The 6,809-nt window shown below is 33.4% G+C and overlaps 1 non-coding gene across 1 annotated transcript; it reads left to right on the forward strand.

The window, feature by feature from the left end:
- The first annotated feature begins 3,861 nt into the window (after positions 1-3,861).
- Positions 3,862-3,935, forward strand: TRNAT-AGU (transfer RNA threonine (anticodon AGU)). The gene has a single exon. It is a non-coding gene; the product is annotated as a tRNA-Thr (tRNA).
- The last annotated feature ends 2,874 nt before the right edge of the window (positions 3,936-6,809 follow it).

Genomic DNA, 6,809 nt, shown 5'->3' on the forward strand with positions numbered 1-6,809 from the left:
AGGTCGGAAAGGAGTCTCAGAGTGCCAGAGAAGCATATTTCCATCCAACAGAGGGAAAATTGAATTCATCAGAGACCAGTTAGAGGCTTGACGTCAAGAAGACTGTGTAGAGTAGCGCAGAGGGTCAGAGGGCCGAGTTTCTGAAGGCAAGTTGTGTCGTGGATTTCCTGTGGGGTGAGGAAATTCCTCATTAGATTTTTGTCAGTATTTTTTCTCTATAGGATTGTACTTATATTTTGTCACTGCTGCATAATAATAAAACCTCGGTTATTGCACCAGTTTTCCCGCATTGGGTTTTTTCGGGGACTTTTGTCCAAAAATAATTGTGTTAATTTTGTGTGTGTGTGTGCTAGCATTTCTCAGTTTCCAATGCATTATTTTTTCAAAGTATTTTATTGTGAATGTTGCAGTGTGCTTATTTTGATATTTGTCGCAGTAGATAAATTGTTAATTTAATTAACAATTAGGAGAAATAATACCAGTTGCTGCAATAGGATTCCATTTTGGAATTTTCACACCCCCATCCAAGCTCTAAGAAGATATCTTAATGCCTCTAAGCTTCAAAAATTTGTTGGATCCACACCCTCTTTCATTAAAGATTTGTTTGTTTTCATCCTTAAAACCAAAGGTATTCATGTTGTTGATGATGATATTCTTATTAGCTTTGAAGTTGTATCTCTTTTCACTAAAATCCCGGTTCTTGAAGCCCTTTAGCTGATCTCTAATCTTGTTGACTATGAAACTCTTAACCTAGTTAAAATTTGTGTTTCGTCAACCTTTTTTTCTTTCAAAAGAAGAATTTATGAACAAATATAAGGTATGGCAATGGGCTCATCTCTTTTTCCTATTGGGGCCAACATCTTTATGGAATACTTTGAGACCAAAGCTCTTGACTCTTGGCATCAAATTCCTAAGTGCTAGTTCAATTTTTTTATGGTACTTTTGTCATTTGGCAACATGGTAGACCTGCACTAAATGACTTTCTTTCCCACCTCAACAATATTTCCCCTCATATTTAATTCACCATGGAAATTAAATCTAATAATCGTCTTCTTTTTTAGATGTCTTCATTACCCAACTTCTTGTTGGTTCTCTTACCCATCAAGTCTTCAAGAAGAAAACCCACACTGATTTTTATTTTCATGCACATTATCACCACCACCCATCCCAAAATATATTTTTCTCAAACTCTTATCTCATGGGCCCTTAAAATATTTGCTCCCTAATTTCTTCTCTGAAAAATCCCACCTTTTCCAAGCTTCCAGAGCCAATGGCTAGTCCTCTTCTCAAATCAATAAAGTGTTTAAAATCATCTCTAATCCCAATTCTAATCACCATGTCTCCTCTCCTCCTCAAGGCCAAGTTTCTCTCCCTTACGTAAAAGGGACCACCGACCTCATTACTAAAATCATGTTAAAAAAGAACATTAATACCATTTTTAAACCCCATAAAACTTTGAAACAACTCTTCCAATTAGCCAAAGATAATTCTGACCCCATGCTAAGTTTATGGGTTTACCAGATTCCCCGTTCATTTGGGAAGTCATACACTGGCCAAACTAGGCATCCCTTCAAATCTCTCCTTAAAGAACATATTGTTGATACCAATCAGTTCTGTCTTTTGAAGCCATTGTTGAGCACTCTTTCAATTCCAAACATATGATCTGCCTTAACCAAACCAAAATCCTTACCTCTGTCCCATTTTACAACTCCAAAATCATCAAGGAAGTCCTCGAAATAGAAAAACACCCCAACAACTTTAATAGGGAAGAAGGTTATAAATTAAGTAATTCGTGGAAAATTGTTGTCCACCACCTATGACACAACATGTGATATTTTGCAGCTTTCACAACAAACTAGAGAACCATAATTACTACTACAAAGTGCACAACGCCTGCCATTTTGGTTTGGGCTACTATATTAATTTAATCCAAATGACTAAATCACAGAGCATAAATAATGAGTAATTAAGCCTATGCACAAGAACTCATAATAGACTTCAAATTTTTTTATTCGTTCAAAATGTGTCATTACATACAATAAATTCACATGCGAGAGAGTGGAGTCCTCAAAGTACTTTCAATTCATATGTTGTTACACAACGATACCCCACAACAACCAAAACACCCTTGTTAACTCATACAACAATCGGTCGCCCTCTCTCTAAATCGTGCAAAATTCAAAGCCGAAGCCAAAAGCCCAAGAGCCCGAAGCCAAAATCCAAAAACCAAAAGTCCATTTTCTTCCTTGTTCTCACAATGTATTTCTCAAGCTGCTAACCTCTTCGTATTCCGACTTAAACAAATTGTTTTCCATGCTGTTGATCTATTCGTATGCCAAAACTGAATCGATTTGATTCCTCTCAGTATGTGGAGAAACCAACATTTGTAACCTACATTCCATTCTTGTAGTGTGTCTAGTAGCGATTGTCCTATAACAACAACTACCAATTTGAGTGTGTCAAAAACTCCATGCAACAACAATATTAGTCCACGATCCTGGGAGCGTTAACAACTCAAAAGTAATTGTCACTTTGATAAAACATAGCTATAGGAGTAGAAAAACTATTAACTAGGTGTATCAACAACTAACATAATAGGAGTATTAACAACTCAAAATACATGGGAACAACAACACTTATTTTCCTACATTACAAACTCAAACAAAAACTTGTTTTTGGTTAATGAGGATTTCCCAAGGCCAAGGACGCTCTTGCATCAACCTCACTAATTAGGTTGATCTTCCCTTCGTTTTCTCCTTTTCCTTCAGTTTCTCTTTTTCTTCCTTATGTTTGATTGCTTAATCCTTTGATCGTTCACCCTCTTCAATTAAATTCAGTTATACCCCTCGCCAAACCTCCTTTTTATCCCTCTAATTTTCTTTTTCACCCCCTAATTCTCTCCTTATATTTTATAATTATTTTAATATTTTAAGTTGAATTATTTACTTATATTTATATTAATTCTTTACTTTGACCCTCTTCTCTTTATGACTATTTTAATTTAATTTATATTTATTAATTACTTTGACCTCTTCTTCCAATGACTATTTTATTAATTTCCTATTCCTCAACGGCTAGTTGCCAACCCCCCTTCTATATAAAGGCTTCAAAGCACCCATTTGTAATCACTTAATTCCTTGATCCCTTATGATAGGTGGAGTGTCCACCCAAAATGTTGGTCATGATAAAAAAAATTTCCAGGTTGATCATGATAAAAAAATCCTTTTGATCATGATAAAAATTCCTCCACTCAATTTTATCTGGAAAATTCTCTCAATATGAATAACTGTGAAGATCTATACTCTCGATCTTTGTTTTATTTACCATCGATAATCCATAGAGTAGGAAAAATGATCCAATCACTAGTTTTGTAGAGAGCGAAAAATATATGCATATGATTTTCCATGGTAAAGGGTAAACGTAAATCCCTAACCCTAATATAAGTGATTTTTCACTTTGGGACCTTACAAAATATCGAAGTTCCGCCTACACCAATAACAAATCTATTTCTAGGAAAATTGGTCTATGCTTTTCACTTTTTATGCGTTAAAATGAAGTGAATGATGACCTGGCTCTTGGCAAGCAATGGGCAGGATATGAAAATATCACATGGAACAGCCAGTGTCCGGATCACTGCAGGCAATAAAGTTTTAAAGTAGAAAAATGCAGTACTTTACCCGAAACATTCTGATAAAAACCCTTGAATTTCTCTGGAAAATAGGGCCAGTTTTTGGCAAAAATAAGGCACTGGCTCTGCGCCTTGTGTAGGTGGGGTACCTGTGGTCTGAATAGATTTGAGCATTTGTATTACCAAGACTTATATGGATTTGAGAAGTTGAGAATTCAAAAGTTATGGTATCTGCTTTCATAGCTCAGTTGGTTAGAGCACCCGTTTAGTAAGCGGGAGGTCATGAGTTCAACTCTCATTGGAAGCATATTATGGTTATTTTATATTCCAGCCTTTTTATAATTCCAGTTTAACATGCTTTCATTTATATTCCAGCTTATAAAATATTCCAGCCTTTTTAAAATTACATTATAGTTTCAGAGTAGAGTAAATTCCAGTTTAACATGCTCTTATAAAATATTCCAGCCTTTTTAAAATTACATTATAGTTTCAGAGTAGAGTAAATTCCAGTTTAACATGCTTTCATTTATATTCCAGCTTTTAAATACATTATAGTTTCAGAGTAAATCCAGTTTTAAAAAAATTTAATTATAGTTTCAGGATAGAGTAAATTCCAGTTTTTAAAATTACATTATAGTTTCAGGGTTTTTAAAAACTCAGATCTCATTGAAAGCATGCTTGAATTTTAAAAAGTTTTTAGTTTTTAAAATCCAGTTACATTATAGTTTCAGAGTAAATTCCAGTTTTTAAAATTACATTATAGTTTCAGGGTTTTTAAAATCCAAATTAGTTTCAGGGTTTTTTAAATCTAAATTAGTTTCAGAATTTTTAAAATCCAGGTAGGTCTCACTGAGAAATTTTAGGTTTATCAGAATTTTATTAGCTATAAATACAAATTGCTTTGGATTTTTCAGAGATCCTGGTTTCACTAAGAAATTTTAGGTATAGCACAGTTTTATGAGCTTTCATTACATTATAATTTCAGAGTTTTTAAAATCCAAGTAGGTCTCACCGAGAAATATTAGGTTTATCAGAATTTTATGAGCTAAATATGCAAGTAGCTTTTCCATTACATTATAGTTTCAAAGTTTTTAAAATCCAAGTAGTTCTGGATTTTTAAGAGATCCTGGTCTCATTAAAAAAATTTAGGTTTATCAAAATTTTATGAGCTAAATATGCAAGTAGCTTTGGATTTTTCAGAGACCCTGGTTTCACTAAGAAATTTTAGGTATATCACAGTTTTATGAGCTTTCATTACATTATAGTTTCAGAAAGATCCTGGTCTCTCTGACAAAGTTTAGGTATACCAGAGTTTTGTGAGCTTTCATTACATTATAGTTTCAGAGTGATCCTGGTTTCACTGAGAAATTTCAGGTATACCAGAGTTTATGAGCTTTCATTACATTATCGTTTCAGAGAGATCCTGCTCCCCTGAGAAATTATAGCTATACCATAGTTTTATGAGCTTCCATTACATTGTACTTTCAGAGTTTTTAAAATCTCACTAAGCAAGTAATTTTGATCATCTCACTAAGCAAGTAATTTTGATCAGAGCACCTGCTTAGTAAGGGGGAAGTCATGAGTTTAAATCTGATTGAAAAGCAAAATCATTTTTTCCCCTCTTCATTAATATGCAAGTAGTTTTGGCTTTTCAAATCTCATTGAAAGCAAATTCAAATTTTCTCCTCTTCCTTAATATGCAAATAGTTTTGGACTTTTAAGAGATCCTTGTTTCACTAGAAGTTTTGGACTTTTAAGAGATAATGGTTTCACCAATAAGTTTTACGTATATCAGAGTTTCACTGAGAAATTTTAGGTATACCAGAGTTTTATGAGCTTTCATTACATTATAGTTTCAGAGTTTTTAAAATCTCTTTTCATTAATGTGAAAGAAGTTCTGTACTTTTAACAGATCCTGGTCTCACTGAGAGATTTTAGGTTTTATCATAATTTTATGAGCTAAATATGCAAGTATTGGATTTTTAAGAGATCTTTGTTTCACTAATAAATTTTAGGCGCATCAGAGTTTTATGAGCTTTCATTACATTATAGTTTCAGAATGATCTTGGTCTCACTGAGAAATTTTAGGTATACCAGAGCTTTATGAACTTTCATTCCATTATAGTTTCAGAGTTTTTGAAATCTCTCTTCATTAATATGCAAATAGTTTTGAATTTTTAAGAGGTCCTGGTCTCACTGAGAAATTTTATATATATATCAGAGTTTTATGAACTTTCATTGCATTATAGTTTCAGAGTTTTAAAAATCTCTCTTCATTAATATGCAACTAGTTTTGGATATATTTTTTTAGAGATCCTGGTCTCACTGAGAAATTTTATGTATATCAGAGTTTTATGAGCTTTCGTTACATTATAGTTTCAAAGTTTTTAAAATCCCTCCTAACACATAAGTTTTATTTTACTTGGTCTTTCCTTAGTGGTTATGAGCTTTCGTTACGTTATGGTTTCAGAATTTTTAAAATCCGTCCTCCCACAGGAAAATTTAATTTTACTTAATTCATTTTTCCTCTGTATGCATTGAAATTAATATTTTAATTCGAATTGTAAATGGCGAGTGATTCGGTTCTTGTCTGATAATTAAAATCAGAGTTATGAGGGTTTGAGTTTGCATTATGTATTTTGATTGTTTCTTTTTCATTTTTCCTCTGTATGCATTGAATTATTTTTTTAATTCGAATTGTAAATGGCGAGTGATTCGGTTCTAGTCTGATAATTAAAATCAGAATTATTAGGGTTTGAGTTTTTTTTCAGAGGAAAAAATCAAAATAGATTATATTAAGTTGATATAATGATCAGTATTACAGGTGTCTCAGTGGAGACATTTTTCAGATAGACAGGAGAATTTTAAAAAACATTTGTGTCCCCATGAGGAGGACCGAGAAAATCACATATGAAGGACCCCGGAGGCCGCAAAAAACATGAACCTGGGTCATCATTGATCATATCAGAGTGGTGATACTGCCAGATCGATAAACCATATATGAGTCCAGATTAGTGTAAAGAAAATACATGTGATGGACCCTGAAGGCCGCATAAAAACAGGAACAAAAAGATCATTATCAGGTGAAATGCAGCCTGATAAGAAAGGAGCTAATCCGATGAAGGCATGGAGCCCGAGATAGATATCAAAATAGAGTGAAGGGGCTGGCGGGAGTTCTGGA

This window comes from Pinus tabuliformis, chromosome X (genome assembly GCF_031772625.1).
Source record: "Pinus tabuliformis cultivar Carrire ecotype Pingquan chromosome X, CPIR1, whole genome shotgun sequence".
In the NCBI taxonomy this organism is placed as follows: domain Eukaryota; kingdom Viridiplantae; phylum Streptophyta; class Pinopsida; order Pinales; family Pinaceae; genus Pinus; species Pinus tabuliformis.